This window comes from Castanea sativa, chromosome 4 (genome assembly GCF_040712315.1).
Source record: "Castanea sativa cultivar Marrone di Chiusa Pesio chromosome 4, ASM4071231v1".
In the NCBI taxonomy this organism is placed as follows: Eukaryota; Viridiplantae; Streptophyta; class Magnoliopsida; order Fagales; family Fagaceae; genus Castanea; species Castanea sativa.
In genome coordinates, this window is record NC_134016.1 from 5076070 (window position 1) to 5095132 (window position 19063).

Below are 19063 nucleotides of genomic sequence, written 5' to 3' on the forward strand. Positions count from 1 at the left end.
ACTTTAATTGAGCGTATTGATTACTCATCTTTTTTCTTATAAGAAAAAAAATTATATCCCTCTAAAATTTTATAAATAATCTACTTAAGCAATTTCATATCGAAGATTAAGGAAAATTAACCTGTCGTAATATATTTAAATTTATTATATACATAAGTTAGTCTGCAGGGACCCTTCAAAGCAATGAACAACATTGTTGTATTGTATAAAATTAGCACTGGTTAGATTTTAAGATGCTTATTTTAGACCCTTTGCAATGCTCTTAACATATTTAATTCTAACGATTATGAAACTCAAGTAAAGTTTAGTTCATTGTTTTTTAAAAATACTATTCTTTTCAGTGGTGGCTCCAAGAAATTTTTTCAAAGTGATCATTATCAAATTTAAATTATACAAAATTTAATAAAAAGAGAATTTCATGTATTGAAAAAAAAAAAAAAACCCCACACGCAAATACATAAAGTCTTACAATTTCTTTCTACGAGTTTTCTTATTTTAAAATCGTAATATGATAGTTTAATTATCAATGTTGAAAGCTACATTTCTTTCTAAATTTTAGTTCAATTAATAATAAAAAATTTAGGCTTTTCCTTTTTGTTTGTAAGGGTTTAATATATTGTTAAGGGGACCAAAGTTTAAGGAAACAGCTTGGCTACAAACTTAGTTGTAGCCTGAGGCTACCGCTCTCACTAAACAAATTATCGTGGCTAGCTCCATATTTTGAAAATCTAACCATAGAATTGCATATTCTTTATATTTTTAAAACTCATGTCAAATTTCATGCCAATCGGATATTATTTACTATTTGATCTATAACCTTATTTTTTATGTATAATTTTAGACTACAAAAACTCAAAATTTAAACATTTGATTGATGATAAAGCTAGTGATCTTTGGTCTTATTGAAAATTTTCATGTATGGAGAATATAATAAGAAAATGTAATCCAATTGTAGATTTGTTAAAATTCACATCCAATAAAAAAAAATATATATATATATATATATATATTAAGTGGGGCTGTAGTCTTAGTCTATGACCAAATTTGTTGCCAAATTTTGTCCAAAATTTAATTACATTGGGCCTAAATAAATTTAGGGTGGTCACAAATTTTTTTAAAGGTAAAAAAATCATAAATTTTTAAAAAACTTTTTCCATGTCAAGGTACAAGGTGTGGTCCTATGACCACCCTGGCTTAATGTGGAGCTGTCCTTGATTCCTTTTATCATTAAAACATAGCGAACTTATTTTCCTATAATAATTCTTACTTTGCATAGCAACTTCTTCACTTTTATGATAGTGAAGTGGGGATAAAGAGTCCGTTTGGATAGAACTTATTTTGCTGAAACTGAAAACTGAAAACTGAAAACACTGTAACAAAATAATTTTTAAATGTGTGAATAGTACTGTGGGACCCATTTTTAATGAAAAAGTTGCTGAAAAGTGAAATTTGTGGGACCCATGAACAGTGCATTTGTGCACTGTTCATGGCTGAATAGTCAAACCTTGCGGCTGGGTTTAAAAAAAAAAAAAAAAAAGGAAGCAAAACGCGACGTGGAAACGCAGAAGTTGTATCCAAACTCCACCAAAATAAACATTTGGCAGCAACGTTGGCTGCCAAGAAAACATCCAACGTATCTGCCTACTTGCCCGTTGGAAAGTTTTGAAAATCATACCGTAGACTCACTTATTGACCCAAGCACAAGAAGATGGAATGAAGAGATGGTGGATGGTTTATTTGTGGAAGAGGATGCGAAGTTGATAAAGAAAATTCCCCTAAGTCAACATGTGGCAGAAGATAACTTGTATTGGCCTTATTCTTCCTCAGGAATTTATTCTTGCAAGTCCGGATATAGATTCCTTAAGGAAGAAGAGGAGCTGCAATTAAACTCCCAAACTCCTCCAATCTGCCATAAGAAAGTTTGGAAGGAAGTATGGCAGATGCAAGCTCCACCAAAGATCAAAAATTTTATGTGGAGAGCATGTCGTGATGTACTTCCAACCAAACATGCTTTGATGCGTAGGAAAATCTTGGAGGATCCGATCTGTGAGAGGTGTAAAATGGTAGTAGAAGACTCAATGCATGCTATGTGGTCATGTCCGAAGTTGGATATTGTTTGGGCTGATCAGGAAAAATGGGGGTTTAGGTGCAAAATTGAATTCACAGGTGTAAGGGAGCTGCTGTCATGGATGATAGAGGAGGGAAAATCATTGGAGCTGTTAGCATTCACGGCTTGGATGGTTTGGAATCAAAGGGATAGGGTGAGGCTCAATTTACAAGTTGATCCATTGCACCAAGCTGCTGTACAAGCTGCTGCATTGTAGGTGCAGTACAGAGCTAGCACCGAACCATCAGTTTTGCAGATGAGGAACCACGGAATTGGAAGAAACAAGTGGAGAGCACAGCAAGCCGGCTTTGTGAAAGTGAATTTTGATGGAGTGGTATTTGAGGACTTAAATAAATCAAGTGTTGGAGTTGTAATAAGGGATTGCAATGGTGCTGTTTTAGCCTCATGTTCAGAACAGATTTCTCAGGCGTATAAGGCAAAGGAGACTGAAGTGTTGGCTGCTCTGAAAGCCTTGTCGTTTGCACATGAGCTGGGGTTCCAAGATGTAATACTTGAAGGCGATGCGTTAGGCGTAATCCAAGCTTTGAAATCACAAGATAAGTACCAATGCCCATTGGGTCTGCTAGTGGAGGATGTAAAAATTTTCTCGAGTCATTTTCAAAGAGTGTTGTACTCTCATGTAAAGAGAAACGGCAATAGTGTAGCTCATAATCTAGCGAAACATGCTATAAGCGTGCCAAATTTTCAAGTTTGGATGGAAGATGTTCCTCCTCATATTGTTTCAATTTTACATTCGAATGTAACTCATTTACAATAATAAAAGTATCCAAGTTCCTTCTCAAAAAAAAAAAAAAAATCCTAAGTTGTCTCATTTCTTCCAAGGCTAGGCTCTACCTCTCCATGTCCATTCCTACCATCTAGTTCTTCAACTTCCTCCTTACAAGTTTCACTAACGTCACTAGTGGCTGATAAGTATAAAGCCAACTACATATCACATAATATACAAGATTTATTACTTGGATACCACTAACAAGCCAGTAGTAGCATTCAATCTTCCCTTATTCAGGTTCCTATTAGGCAGCCAATTGCTTTTCGTGCCTGAATACTTATGAACTAGTGATACAATCAGTGTGCCTACATAGTTTCCCATTGCTATTGCTATCCAATATAGTGCTAGAGCAGTACTTCTCATGCTTTCAGGTGATTGATCATAAAGAAATTCCAAGTTCCCCACAGACATGAAAACTTCAACTACCCCATGTAGGCAAAATTGAGTGGCCAACCAAAAAACAGTAATAGGAATAATTGCATTTGGATCATCCAATAAGTTGTGATCAGAAGCCACTGCTTTTCTCTTGATTTCAACAAATGATGCAGCAATTGTAGCAAGAATGTTAACCACATAGCCTACTCCCATTCTTTATAGGCACGTGATGCCTGATGGATTTCCTGTGAATCGACGAGTGTACAGTTTTTAGACCCCTTAAACACTAACAGATTAACCTAGTTATTTAGCCAAGTGATTAACTTAGGTAAATTATTTAGATCTAGGTTAAAACAATAACAATCATATCATGTAAAGCAGTGCAGAAAAATAAATAACACACGATATGATAACCTAAGAAAACCAATCCAGTAAAAAACCTAGAGAGGATTTAACCTAGCTATCCTTAAGGTAAAACAGATCCACTATGAAAGAATTGAAGTTTTACAATAGCGACTTAGACCACTAACATCCTATTGCTACCTCGAGTAAAAAACTTACTACCATGACCATGTGACAACTCCGAGTCTACGCACTATTTCTTTCTTAGATCCACAGCATCAACAAGTACACCACTTGTATATCTTTACACTCTTTATGCAGCAACTGAAACCATCACCAAGGTCTCGACATCAATCTCGATCTTGATACCCCTAAGTATGTATGAAGGCAAACACCTCTAGATCTCACAAGAAATTCAACACACAGCACAAATAAAAAGACTCTAGAGAGTTTTTGGATACAAAACCCTAGATCTACAAAAGAGGCACACTCTTCTCTCTGTTAAAAGCCCTTCTAAAAACGTGTTTTGGGTTTCTTTTATTTACTAGAAGAAATAGATCTGAAACCCTAATCCTTAATGGGCTTGAACTGCTGTTTGGGCCGACTAAAATTCTACAAAAAATTCTTGATCCACGATTCTTGATCGATTGAGTCTATTCTTCAATCGATCGAGCTTTGCAGAAATAGAATAATAATTTCCTGCAATAATTCCAAACTTATATTAAACCAAACTTTGAGCAAGTCTAAACCTAGACTAAATATTTTGATCATGGTTTGCCAACATAATACATATTGAAGTTCTAATACATTAGTCCCTAAGGTCTTAGAACCTAACAACGAGCAAAGAGTACAAAGAAACGTTCATACTGAACAAGGCCAATGAGCATGGTTATGTTGCTAAAGATGGACAAGGAGGCTGGAGGAATTTGAAAGGAGTGAGACAGGTGATGATTCATAGTGCGAGCTTGTTGAATGGTGAAGCTAAGCAGGTGAGAAGATGAGGCAAAAAGTAAAATTCCAGCTGCCCATATAGGAAACATTCGAATAATGCATTTTAATTCCTCGACTCAATGTACAGTGGCAAGCCTCCATAAATTTGGTCAACTATATGATGGACGGGACCCACAAGACTCCATTTGGTCCATTGGTGAGATGTAATTTCTTATGACATATTTGCACTAATTGAGGTTGTATTTGCACTTAAATTAATGGTATGGCTTCCATGTCGTAGAAAATAATACCCACAGGACCAAATGGAGTCCTGTGGGTCCCGTCCATCATATAGTTGACCTCTCCACTGTTCTTGGTCCTAAATCCAGTTGCCGACCATAATATATAGACCTCCTCTTGAAACTTGCCTTTGCATGTGAAGGTGAAAACCACAGATGGAGTATTTGTACAAAGAGAACATGGCCGGTGTTGATCAGAAGCAAGAGAAGATAGAGGATGAAAGGAAAATCATGAGGAAGAAGAAGAAGCTTGGAGGAATCAAAACAATGCCATTCATCTTTGGTATGTTCGCAAATTCTTGTTCTAGTCATACGACTGTCTTCTTTCCAAATCAAGACACCATTTTATTCTTGTGTTTGAGTATCTATAAGCTACCATCTCAAAATATACATATGAGCTAAGTTAGAATAATGATTAATTAGTTAAATTTGTTTCTTCTTTTTATCAATTTTTAGAACAAATGGTAATTTCATTATGTTATCACCGTATGTATTATATTAGATGATCCTTGTTAAAGTTTTATCAATTTTTAGAACATATGGTAATTTCATTATGTTATCACCGTATGTTTCAGATTAGATGATTCTTGTTAAAGTTGTGTGATGGTGTGTGATGATTGAATGATGAGTGGAAGCACGAAAAATAGAGCACACATAAAAGTTTATGTGGTTCGGCTTGACAGTCCACATCTACAATGAAAAAGCCACAACAAAAAAATTGGCCTACTGCGGCGGGCCAAAACCGCCGCTAAAAGCCCCAAAAACCGCCGCTATAGGTACATTTCACCAATTGCAACGGCGGCTGTTGCAGCGGTTCTACCCGCCAACCTTGTTGCGACGCAGTATCTCTATTGCGGCGGTACAAAAACCCGCCGCTGTAGATACGCCCTTTAGCAACGGGCATAAAACCGCCACCATACGACGTTCGAATTCGTGTCAATTGACTTTTAGCAGCGGATACACGGCACCGCTATATGTGCGTAGGCCGCTATAGGGTTTCATTTAATACATAAAATATGCACCTATTGCGGCGCTTTTTGACCGCCGCTATAGGTTCTTTTTTTTTTTTTCAGTGCGCTTTGCATCAGACCCGTTACAAAGAACCTGTTTTGCCGTTACAAAGAACCTGTTTTGCATCAAATACATTGTTCAAACCTGTTACAAAGAACCTATAATAGTTTTAGCTCTACTATCACAATACCACAAAAAGTCTACTGGCACAATAAAGTCCACAACTTTTTTCACAACAATTGAGTTTGCAAGTTGTAATTTACAAATCATAATTTGCCACCTCAACTAGTTGTGAATTTGGTTGTGTCTCTAGCTTTACTCGGAGCAAACTCAAGCCATATAACTATGCATAACAATAGTTATCAATTTAAACACCATAAAAACAATAACCCAAGTAATGTTTTCAGTTGAACCAAATGGAGGGTATATAACAACACAGATACAGGATATTACACAATTGGAGTAAACCCAATTAAACATAATAATTCCCAACCAAACACCATAAAAACAAAGACCTAGACAACAAATCTTTCAATTGAGCCAATTTTTACAAATTGGGTGCCAATCCAATAGCCAAAAAGCACAAACACGCACACAAAGTAACAAAGAGTATCTAGTAAAAGACACACACCATTGCAGTACTATTTCTCAAAGGCCTGTTCAAAATTGCTGTTCTATACCAAGCTTTGCCCTCAACCAATACCTGCAGAGAGAGACAGAGAGAGAAAGAGAGTTAGCGTGTGGGGGTTAAAGAAAGAGAATAGACAAAAGGGCATTCTTGAAAGTTGAAACTGACTTGGTTGTCAAGTTCATCGGTAATAGTAGTGTCCAAAAGAGAACAGAAAGCTCTTGTGTGGTATTGGTTGAGGAAACGAAGACTGTGAATGCGAAGATTGTTGCGCCTCAGCAACAAGGCAGCCTTAAACCTCTGCATCATTTAGCCCACCCACTCTTTCAAATTCTGCCTCAACACAACTCAAGCTCTCTACTCTCTAGTGATAAATTGATAATAAAAAATTTTGAGGAAAAAATTTAAAAAATGAGAAGAAGAATAGGAGAAGAAGATAAATGTTTATTGCTACAAAAAAACTAACACTACAAAAAAATATTTATTTTTTTAAGGTATATTGCTACAACACTTTCTTTGATCTCTAAACTCAAACCTACAAATTAAACACCTATGATGTGTATCAATTTCAATATTGAGATTACTTACTAAAAAAAGAGATTCAATATTGAAATCGAGGATACAAACAATTAAGCAAAGTAACCCTTGAAGGTGTATTCAAATGAAATCTAAAATGAGTCTTTCATCACAGCCTATCATTTGAATATAAGAGGGGAAACACCATTTGGAGTACCTACAGATAAACAACATAACCTTGTTCACAGCAGTTGGAAGCACTAATATACTAATTATGCCCCCATTAGGCCAAACTAACGTATGCAAGAATCAATAGAAGATTTCAGGGTGCATGGGAGTGCTGCATTTGGTTGGAGTTGCTTAGTTGAATCTATTGTAGTTGCTGGGCCAATTCTTTAATCCTCGCCTCGAGAAAATCAAACAATGGTCATCAGGCTAGAGAAAATTTAGAAAGAATAGTATAGTTGATTTAAACATTGATCTAATCCAAATGACCAATGAAGGTAGACTAAATGCACAATTTTTTATGAATACAAAATTCTTTCAAGACCATTCCGCTGGTATGTTGCAAAAGAAGGGACCTAAAGTTAGCAGAATTATATCTGACCACAATATGGGAATCAAAACCTGAAACTATTGTGAGATTAAACAAAGATGAGCAATAAAGATAAAATTATTTGATAATTAAATATATAAGGGCAACGTGTCTCCTCATCCAAGCTCTTAGACAGCCCTTAAATTCCTTACACCCACTCCCAATATCCTCTTAGGTATCACAAATGAAGGATGATAAATAAAAAATAAAAAATAAAAAGGAAAAGAAAGAAACCAAGCCCATAGATTTTTCACCTTCAATGAATGGTGTGTACATATAGAATATAGATTAAGTAAATATTACATGCATTGGAACCTTTGGATCCTACTGTTACTGACAGAGAAATAAAAGTTAACCGTTTAATTTATTAGTTTATACTTAGAAAACTATAAGGTTTCATAATTTGAAACCTCCTTGAAACTATATGGTTTTTTTAAAATTAATTTCACCTTAAATTTTACGACTTACGATGACATTACACTATTTAATCTTAGCGCCAACAACCCAACAAAAACATAAAGAAGTGTTCAACCAATTTATGTGAATTAAGAGTGCAATTTATGCTGTTATGACAACACTTCCAAAGGAAAGTTTGTACTCTTGGAAGGATTTTTAAGTCCCAACCACATTTTCCATCGAAAAGATCAAGAGAATCCAGCCCTGTCTTTTTAGCCACGTCAGCATTTTCCATTAGTAGTGCCACACTGCTACCACTATGCCAGTTTTTTTAGCCACGCCAGTATTTTCTGTTAGTTGGGTGACAGTAAGGACTTAAATATCACACATCATTATAGTAAACCTATTATAAATTCATTGTGATTTAATTGATATATTGTGTCTCACTTATCTCCATTTTAAACCTTTTTCATTTCGTTTATATTATAGTCTAAATTAGATTTTACAAATTTAAAAGTATATATTGTCATGTTATCTAAAATTTTAAATAATGTGTCAGTTTGTAAAAGGAATTCAAATGAAGAGAATCCTTCCCATGTGATTTGACTAGGCTTGATTGCACCCAAAAAGTTGGGTTAGCATGAATTGGATAGGATTAGGTTAATTTTGAGATATTTTTCAACCCAATTAAGCACTCACATTGAAAAATCTCTAATCCAACCAAAACCCATAATAGCTTTAAAAACCTACCAACTCCAAAAAGATGGATGTGGATTGGATTGTCTAGTTTAGGCTATTTTGTCGAATTTATTTTATTTTCTAAAATGTTTTCATTCAATAAATGATTAAAACTTACATAATTTGACTTTAATATTCCAATTGCATCCAACTAAATTTTAAAATACTAATATAATTCAACTAAAAAATTTACATTTTGTTCCAAAATCCAAAATAAATCAAACTACTAATAAATTCAAGAAAAGATATATTTTTCAAACTATTAATAATGTGTGTAGGGTCGAGTTACTCGGTTTTAAAATTTTGTTGACCCAATCCAAACTTCAAAAGATATTAAAACCTATACCATCCCATCAATCCACAAAAAACCAACTCAGGAAGATTGGACCAACTCAACCCATCCAGGTAATTTCAACTTCCATTCAATAAGCACATATTTAAATCCTAAAAAAAAGGGTTTTCAATTGGGTGTAAGAAATTTATTTTCACCTACCAAACCCGATCCTTATTACCTCCCTCGTCCCATCCCTCTCTCTCTCCCCCACTAACAGATCCATCACCACCAACTCATTGAACAAGGCAACCTGATCTCTGACTACGAACCAATCAATCTGTCACTATCCAGTGAGAAAGTTCCCAACTCACGAAGTCGGTTCAAGTGGAGGATTGATTGAAAACAGCCCGAACCAACTCGAGTCATTAACACCCCTAATTGAAATCTTTCATTTCATGTACTTGCAAACCAATCCCACAACAATTTTATCTTCTCAGACATGAATATTACACTGACACAAAACTTGTCATGATTCTTATATCACAATGGAAAGATTGAAGATAAACATATTTTCCAATGAACTCATATTTGAGCATTTTCTCAAAACTAAAAACTAAGACCGCTAAATTTAAAAAGCCAAAGCAAAACCAATATACATTTTGCAGACATAAGTTATCAATACCTAAAGTTCCCCAAACTAATTCACAACAGGGGGAAGTATGGACAGGAACAACAAAAATGATACCAAATGGGAATAAAGGAAGAACAAAATGAAAGCTAAAATCGGGGCCCGAAATCGCGGTTTTCTGTGTGACTCAAGAATTTGGCACATCTCGGTGTCTTCAACAGACATTTAAGCTATGGTTGAAGCTGAGGGAATGGAAGAGAAAGGAAAAGAAGGGAAAGAGAAAAGAAAACAGTATCAACCTGGAGACTCCAACCCAAATTGATAAAAAAAAATAATAATAAAACATTAAAAAATGCAAAAATAAAACAATATCACGTTACCTTAACCTAAAAAAAAAATCACAAATGATTGAAGAAAAGATAACAGACTAAGCACGGTAGCGCCGTTGTGGGAGAGACCATCGACAACTGTGATTTTTTTTTTTTTTTTGGGGGTAATATTAGTGCTAGTTAGTTGCTTAGTTGCCTGACAGAGGCACTCACTAATTATAATTCCTCGACGTTATAAATATTATTTGATGAATCTTACTATCTTACTAATTGTTTAATGGAATTATTTTTTGCTTTATGTTGATTCTGTGAAACATGAGGTATTGTTATATATTTTATTATTGTTTGCTTTACTATCTTATTATTGTTTTCTAAATTGTTTTCATTTAAATTTATAAAAAGTATATATTATAGTAAACCTATTATAAAATCTAATTTAGACTATTTAATCAATTAAATCACAATGAATTTATAAGTGAGACACAGCTAACCCAATTGTCAGCGAATGATTGGTCTTTCGCTGTGGAAGAGAGGAGTTCATTTGGGAGAGCAACGACTACGGTTATGTTCGAGTTGGCTAGGGCAGTGAGAACGTCTGAGTTGGTGTCATAGAGCTTGACTCAGGTGAGTCCTTGTTTCTTGAGAAGCTGCACCACTTGGGTTGGTGTGGGCAGGTTATTGGCGATTCGGCCATAGTTGATTCCTATTGAAGCTGACTCTGCAATCACACACACACACACACACACACACACACAAAAAAGCATAAAAACGTTAGAATGTTACAAACACGTATAGTTTTTGAAGGAAATAAGAGAGTACTGATTGATGAGAGAGACCTGCAATGGTTGAGATTGTGAGGAGTAAAAGAAAGCATGAGAAGCTTATGTGGGTTGCCATGGTTTGATTCTTACTAGAGAACCAGAACATTAGAGAGAGAGAGACTTGGTTAAAGGTCGTAGCAGTTGTGAATTTATAGAAAAAACAGAGTGATAAACCGAGGGAGTGGCGGCATATTAATATTAATATTAAGCACTTGTGTTACAATGTATCCAATGTAGAATTTATATATTAGAGAATATTTGACTATCCTTAAGCTAACCATAGACTAACATAAGGTTAATATGTTTTTTCTACAAGTACATGAGTGTAGAATTGGTTTAGGCCACTTGGGCTGTAATGTCTAACAATCCTAATATAATTACTAACGTATTGCAACATTATCACTATATATATGGTAAAGATTTTTTAAAACAGTCCAATAACCTATTTTAGGGTAGTGATTATTATACACACCTTATTACACATATTCTTACACTTTTTTTTTTTTAGAAACACACACACACACATATAGTGATAAGGAAATACACTTACACGCCAACACCAAAACTGCATGCGGCAGTTAGTGTCGCGGAGCAAGTGATAAAGCCCTTTTTAATATCACACTTGAAATGTATGTGTATAATGGAGTCTATGTATACTTGTATCCTATATGCTAATTTGAGATTTACCAATTTTCCTTTTGGAGTCAAATAAATCTCAAGATATGCATAACTTTGATCCAAATGCAATTAAGCCGCCTTAATAGTAGTGGTCCCAATATTTCACTAAACAAAACTCCCAATCTAGAATTAAGTTTAGTCTTGGCTGTCCCCTATCGTTGAACAAACACAATAAAAAGAAAGTTGGGCCACAAGAAGTGAAAAGTTGTGTGGAAAAGATTTGACCCACCTATCCAGCGAAAAGAAGAAGGAATTTCTATTCTTCTGTTTGGAAAATAAAAGACCTTTGTCCACTAGAAGTGGAAAGCTGCGTGGAAAAGATTTGACCCACCTATCCAGCGAAAAGAAGAAGAAGGAATTTCTATTCTTCTGTATGGAAAATAAAAAACCTTCTTTTATAAGAGCCCCTCATTTGGCCCACATTTCATAACTTTTTACAAATTGTTAGAGGTGAAAAATTGTGATTAGTGCACTATTACTTGCACTGAAACCACAACTAATATTACTTGATTTTTACATCAATCACAATTTATCACATTGTTATGAAAATTATTATAGCATTAGAATTATTAATCAATCTTACTAGAGAGAGTTTACAAATTGACAACATAATAAATAAATATTTAATTTTTTTTTTTTTTTATGAAACATCGATCATTTTGTTAAAAAAAAATCTTATGTATTAAAATTTGTACTCTTAAATAAATTACCACTTTGTTAAAATACTGGATAATAATCAAACTTAGAATCTCATACCATATAAAATTACAAATTGTCCCAAAAATTTAAGTTAATAAGATGATAAATTTAATCATTCAACTATATATTTCTAACACACTTTTCGAAAAGCTTTGTACCACTATATGTATTGACACATAAGTATGCATAAATTTCTCATGCTATTTTAATGGTAATTATATTCATGAGCTAGGTACACTAATTATTGCCCCCTCTGTTTTCCAACAAATGAAATATGTGACAAATTTGCAGCAACTGGTTTCCATGCCAACATGATAACGTACCTAATACAAGAGCTTAACATGCCGCTAGTACAAGCCTCCAACACATTCACCAACTTCACTGTAACTGCCAATTTCATGCCATTGTTGGGTGCTTTAAGAGCCGACTCCTTTGCCAGGCGGTTTTTGACTATCATGGCTGGTTCTATTATCTATGAACTGGTAAAAACAGCAATACCATGCTTTACAGGTCTAAATATCACTATTAAAAGAATCCATTTTACTGATAAATTAAGAAGGGGAACTATAATTTAACTATTCATTAATGTTGTAAAAAATCATTTTTCACTAAACGCACGTAATTTTTCATATACATGCTACGTTCGTTGGCTAATCAGAATAATGAAAACTGTGAGAAAATATTTTAGCCCATAATGAGATGGACTATATTAGTGTACAAGATCTGCATCATTGATCTTTTAATTTAATTTGACTATTCTTTTTTTTTTGGTAGAAAAATTTGACAAATTTTATGCACACTTATTCATATGACAGTATAAGCAGAACAAAATCTCACATTTTCACAACAACTTCTTTTTGAGTTGCGGTGGATTGAATGTAATCTTATTTTATTCTATTCTAACACCAACAGCAACAAAAAATTTTAGTGTTTCTTATGATCATATATTTGGCTTGTGAAAATTTAGAATGTTTATCAATTTCTCATTCTTCATCTTGCAGGGAGTAATTAGCATCACCATATCGGCAATTGAGCCAACACTCTAGCCTCCACCACGCCCAACTCAAATGAACTGGAAGGAAGCCTCAGCCTTGCAGCTTTGGGTCCTCTACATCTCTCTGCTACTTACGTCTCTTGGCTCAAGTGGCATTAGGCCCTGTGTTGTTACCTTTGTTGCAGACCAGTTTGACATGACCAAATCTAGTGTAGCGGCTAGAAGTTGGAATTTGTTCAATTGATACTACTTTAGCATGGGAATGGCAACACTAACTGCCCTGACTTTTGTGGTTTACATCCAAGATAATGTGGGTTAGGGCTGGGGTCTTGGAGTTCCAACCATAGCCATGGCCTTGTCAATTATAGCCTTTTTGGTGGGTTCACCTCTCTACAATAGAATCAAACCTGCGGGTAGTCCCTTGGTTAGATTGGCTCAAGTAATTGTTGCAGCAGTAAAGAAGAGGAAAGAAGTAGTACCAGAAGACCCTGCTCTCTTGTATGAGAATAGAGAGCACGATGCTGCTATATCTTTGCATGGAAGGCTTCTACATACAAATCAATTCAAGTAAGTAATTTAAAACATTCTTTAAGTATAATGTAGAATGTGATTGCAGATGCAAAAGATAGAGTGAAGCACATATAATTTGGGATACATACTTCCCAAATGCTCATTACTAATATCGTGTGTTCAATAAGTACAAATGTTAGTGACTATGATTCACTTTGCTTCTTCTTAATAAATGACGCCCAACATGTGGAATTTTTAACTATTTAAATAAGAGGTAGAGAGGTAGAGCAGAGACAAGTTTCAACTAAGGATCACTTGCTTTGATACCATGATAAAATTACCTGTTATCTAAAAATTTTAAGATGTTAGGAAATGTTGGATTTAATTAATTAACCATTATTCTAACAAGTATTCATTGAATGGTTTAGCCGAGCCTTGTGGATATGATTGCAGGTGGTTTGATAAAGCTGCAATTGTAACAGATAGCAATGCAACATGTTAGGTTCTAAGACTTTAGGAACTAATGTATTAGAAATTCAATATGTATTTTGTTAGCAAACCATGATCAAAACATAGAGTCTAGGTTTAGGCTTGCTCAAAGTGTGATTTTATGTAAAATTGGAATTGAGTGATTGCAGGATTTATTGGTCAAAATCTGCAAGGCTCGATCGATCAAAAATTAGACTCAATCGATTGAAAGTCGAGTAGATTTAATTTTCTATAGAATTTCCAATTTAGCCTAAGCCCTTCTGACGTGTAGGGTTTTGTGTTTTACTCCAAATATAAAAAGAAAAACCCTAGCTATGTTTTACAAGTCTTTGGAGAGTTGTGTGTTGAATCTTTTGTGAGATTTGAGAGGTGTTTACCTTCATACACACATATAGGGTTATCAAGGTCAAGATTCACGTCAAGAACTTGATGATTTCTTCAGTTGTTGTATAAAGAACTTTAAAGAAGATCTGAAACCTTTGAGTAGAGTCTCAAAATCACAAGTAGGAGAACTTGTGGTTGCTACAGATTAAGGAAAGAAGTAGTCTGTGGACTCGGAGTTGTCACGTGGTCGTGATAGTAAGTTTTCTACTCGAGGTAGCAATAGGATGTTAATGGTCTAAATCTTATTGTAAAAAATTCAATTCTTTTATAGTGGATCTGTTTTTACCTTGCGAATAGCTAGGTTAAATCATCCCCAAGTTTTTTACCGGTTAGGTTTTCCTAGGTCATCATATCTGAGTGTTCTTTATATTTCCGCATTATTTTTGTTTTACACACATTGGTTTAACCTAGATCTTATTAATGAACTTGTTAATCAACTTAGTTTAATATTAGATTCATCAACTTGTGTTAAGGGGTCTAAAAAATAACACAACAGATTCAAAGCCACCAAATTTATGGAGGCTTGCCACTGTACATCGAGTTGAAGAATTAAAATGCATTATCCGAATGTTTCCTGTATGGGGTTGAGCCCCAGACCCCTTGGGCCTTGCGATTGCTATTGTACAGGGTTGGGCCCCAGGCCCTATAGGCCTCAGGCCCAAGCCTCGCGATGTGTTTTTTAACTCTACCCTTATCTTTGGTCCTTTGGCCTCAATTCAAGCGCCCCGAGACCCAATTTGTACCCCGAAGCTGAGATAGGACTGTGCCTGGATACCCCAAGCGAATCCCCCCGATCATTTTTTAACCTGGTCGGGGACATCGTAGCTTGGAGATATCCTATGACCGATTGCCCGGTAGTGCCTTCGGGGATATCGCTGTTGGGCAAGTTTTTGGAGGTGGGAATTAGTTCCAAAGCCACTACCACTCTCACACCTGAAACCCACCTAAAGATGATAGTATTAGACCTTCAATTGCACTAGTAAAGGGGAATAATCATGACACCTCCACTCATCTAAGGCTATAAATAGAAGAACAAAAGGAGAGATAGGGGTTGGCAATTCTAGAGAGAAAGAAAGCTGGGAGAAGGAACGATCAGACTAAGGGAGGAGCGCAATATCGGGGAAGAGGGGTTTGTAGAAATCAGGGAACATCCAAGTCACCAAGCATAAGACTACCCATAGTAGGAAATCCAAAACCCACAATACAAATAGATTGTGAGCCTAGGGAGGGGTCGAGCCCAACCACCATAATTGGGTACGCACATTTCCTATATGGGCAGCTGGAATTTTACTTTTTGCCTCATCTTCTCACCTGCTTAGCTTCACTATTCTACAAGTTTGCACTATGAATCGTCACTTGTCTCACTCCTTTCAAATTCCTCCAGCCTCTTTGTCTACCTTTAGCAACATAACCATGCTCATTGGCCTTGTTCTATACGAACGTCTCTTTGTACCCTTTGCTCGTCGATTCATAGGAAATCCATCAAGCATCACATGCCTACAAAGAATGGGAGTAGGCTATGTGGTTAACATTCTTGTTACAATTGTTGCATCGTTTGTTGAAATAAAGAGGAAAGTAGTGGCTTCTGATCATAACTTATTGGATGATCCAAATGCAATTATTCCTAATACTGTTTTTTGGTTGGCACCTTAGTTTTGCAACAAAATTCAAACCGTTCACAGAACCGTAAATGAAAGAGATTTAAGATTTTTGAAGTTGGACTTCAGATCGAACCGTGATGATATCATAATTAATTTAATAATTATTTAAAATATAAATAAATATATTAAATTCGTAAAAAAATATGACTTAAATAATCTGAATAAATATAAAGAATATTTTTTAAATATATTTTTATATCATTACTTTCATTATAATGTTTCAAAAACCAACATAACGTCATCAATTGTAAAAAAAAATGATAAACAAAAGCCAAAAACGACAAAACTATAAAACAATGGACCCTATTATAATTCATATTGAGAGGTGCCCAAGACTCAATATACGAGTCAGGAACTTTCAAACTCATTTTTGTCATTTCCAAAGCTTTGTCACGTCACACGTGCTAGGCTCACCAAACTAAAAAGCAAAAATGAAGTTGAAGCAAGTCATTTACTTAAACTGGAGGAAGACCCCGAAAAACAAAAAAAGAAGCAGAGAAGGAACAATGAAGAAGAAGAAGAAGAAGCAGGGGCAACCTGCGTTGTCTGCGATGGGTTAGGTGGCGAACTACTGCACTGAGGTAAAATATTATGTTTGTTTGTCTTATTACCGGCTGAAATAAATCATTTTAGCTTGCTTTTTATTTTTGTTAAAGAGCTTGGCTTAAACCGTAAGACTCGCCCACGGTTCTTAAACCCGGGCGGTTCAACCTCGGTTCATATGTTTCACTGACTTTTTTATGTTGAACGGGTTTGGCCGTTAAAAGAACCGTTCGAAGGGATGGTTTCCGGTTAACCGGATCGGAAGTTTTCATATCTGTGGGGCACTTGGAATTTCTTTATGAGCAATCACCTGAAAGCATGAGAAGTACCGCTCTAGCACTATATTGGATAGCATTAGCAATGGGAAACTATGTAGGCACACTAATTGTATCACTAGTTCATAAGTATTCAGGCATGAAAAGCAACTGGTTGCCTGATAACCTCAATATGGGAAGATTGGAATTCTACTACTGGCTTGTTAGTGGCATCCAATTAATAAATGTCGTATATTATGTGATATGTAGTTGGCTTTATACTTATAAGCCATTGGAAGAGGTTAGTGAAACATGCAAGGAGGAAGTTGAAGAACTAGCTGGGAATAAAATCCCCTCTATGATCTTAGATGGTAGGAATGGACATGGAGAGGTGGAGCTTGGCCTTGGAAGAAATGAGACAGCTTAGGATTGTTGATAAGGAATATGACTATACACTAGAGCATCTTAAAGTGGTTTTTTTTTTTTTTAATTTAAATTTACTGATTTTTCAGTTTTTTTTTTTTTTCCTGCAGTTTAAGGGAAATAAGTAGACTAGTTTCCACTTTCAGCCTAATAATAATATACTGTGCAAGCCAACTTCATTAGAAATCCAAAATCCAGTTCAGTAATTCATTCACATAAATAATCAGCACCCAGTTATGGAAAAAACTTTAACAAATATTTTTGTGGGCCTTTTTATTGCAAACATGGGTCGTATTTTAAGTCTTTAATAAGTCACTAATTAGAATTGGATTTGTGGGGGAAATCAAGCCTGAAAGTCATGTGGTTGAGTCACTTCTGGTCACTATCGTTGGTTTTCTACTTAAGATCAGGGCTGGTAGTCAATAATTATCAAGCAAGATTTTTTTTTTGTTTTTTGGGTGATATTTCCACTTACTTGTTTTTTTGGTTATACTTTCTTTATAATTGACAAAAATTTAGTGGAATCAACCAGTACCTAACGACCTTAAATTAATAATAAATTCCTTTCGCATCAATTGTATTACAGTATTAGTATATATAGACTTATAATATAAAATAAAAACTTATTTATTTTAAATGAAAAGTGCAAGGATAGGAGTGAAAAAAGAGTAGTTTAATGGTGACTTGTTGCATGGGCTACTTTTTGAGAGAGGCGGAGAGAAAAAGACATGTTTCATTAAAATATGAAAATTACTTTTTTTTTTTTTTTGGTTAAACAATGGAGAGACATGTTTTTGAGAGAGAGAGAGAGAGAATCTTTCATTATTAACCAAACATGTACCATTTTCTAGAAGAACTTAATAGATATAAAATATATTTTCTTTAAACTTGTTATATAAATATTGTATTAAAGGAGTTAGAATTTGGATTGTATTAGCGGACATGACCTTTGGCTGGTCCCATTTAATATGATTATAGGTTACATGGGAGTGGGTTACAAAAGGGTGTAGCCTCCCTCATATGTACAACTTACGGAAAATAGAATACATTCTTCCTCTCCATCATTCTCTCATGTACCCTATGGCTCTTAAGCCTTGGATATTGTGTAACTTGCACTAGTAGCAAGCACCACCTTGAACAACAGTTGTTCAAGCTATGGAGGCATAACTAACAGCATGGAACAAGAGAATACATGATCCTATAGATGTATGTACTCTATTTTCTAACATTGGTATCAGAGCTACGTATGCTTGTTTTCACTTTTGGACTAATGATGTGATGATCTCTATTGCTTTGAAAAACAATGGAGAGACTTGTTTTTGAAAGAGAGAGAGAGAGAGAATCTTTCATCATTAACCAAACATGCACCATTTTCTAGAAAAACTTAATAGATCTGAGATATATTTTCTTTAAACTAGTTATATAAATATTGTATTAAAGGAGTTGTTAGAATTTGGTATTAGCGGACATGACCTTTGGCTAGTCCCATTTAATATGATTATAGGTTACATGGGAGTGGGTTACAAAAGGGTGTAGCCTCCCTCATATGTACAACTTATGGAAAATAGAATACATTCTTCCTCTCCATCATTCTTTCATGTACCCTGTGGCTCTTAAGCCTTGGATATTGTGTAACTTGCACTAGTAGC

General features: G+C 35.0%; 1 long non-coding RNA gene and 2 pseudogenes across 2 annotated transcripts; 1 reads left to right on the forward strand and 2 right to left on the reverse strand.

Annotated features, from left to right (window-relative positions):
* Window positions 1-2985: 2985 nt before the first annotated feature.
* On the reverse strand, window positions 2986-4708 carry LOC142632346 (protein NRT1/ PTR FAMILY 3.1-like; annotated as a pseudogene).
* A 291-nt stretch (window positions 4709-4999) lies between these two features.
* Window positions 5000-17418, forward strand: LOC142631232 (protein NRT1/ PTR FAMILY 3.1-like; annotated as a pseudogene).
* On the reverse strand, window positions 6278-10917 carry LOC142633125 (uncharacterized). Of its 2 annotated transcripts, XR_012843811.1 has the most exons (5): window positions 10795-10917; window positions 10450-10676; window positions 7216-7404; window positions 6651-6782; window positions 6278-6557 (listed from the first exon to the last, which is right to left on the reverse strand). It is a non-coding gene; the product is annotated as an uncharacterized LOC142633125 (long non-coding RNA). The 2 variants fall into 2 exon arrangements; XR_012843810.1 differs by having other exon boundaries at window positions 6651-7404.
* Window positions 17419-19063: the final 1645 nt, after the last annotated feature.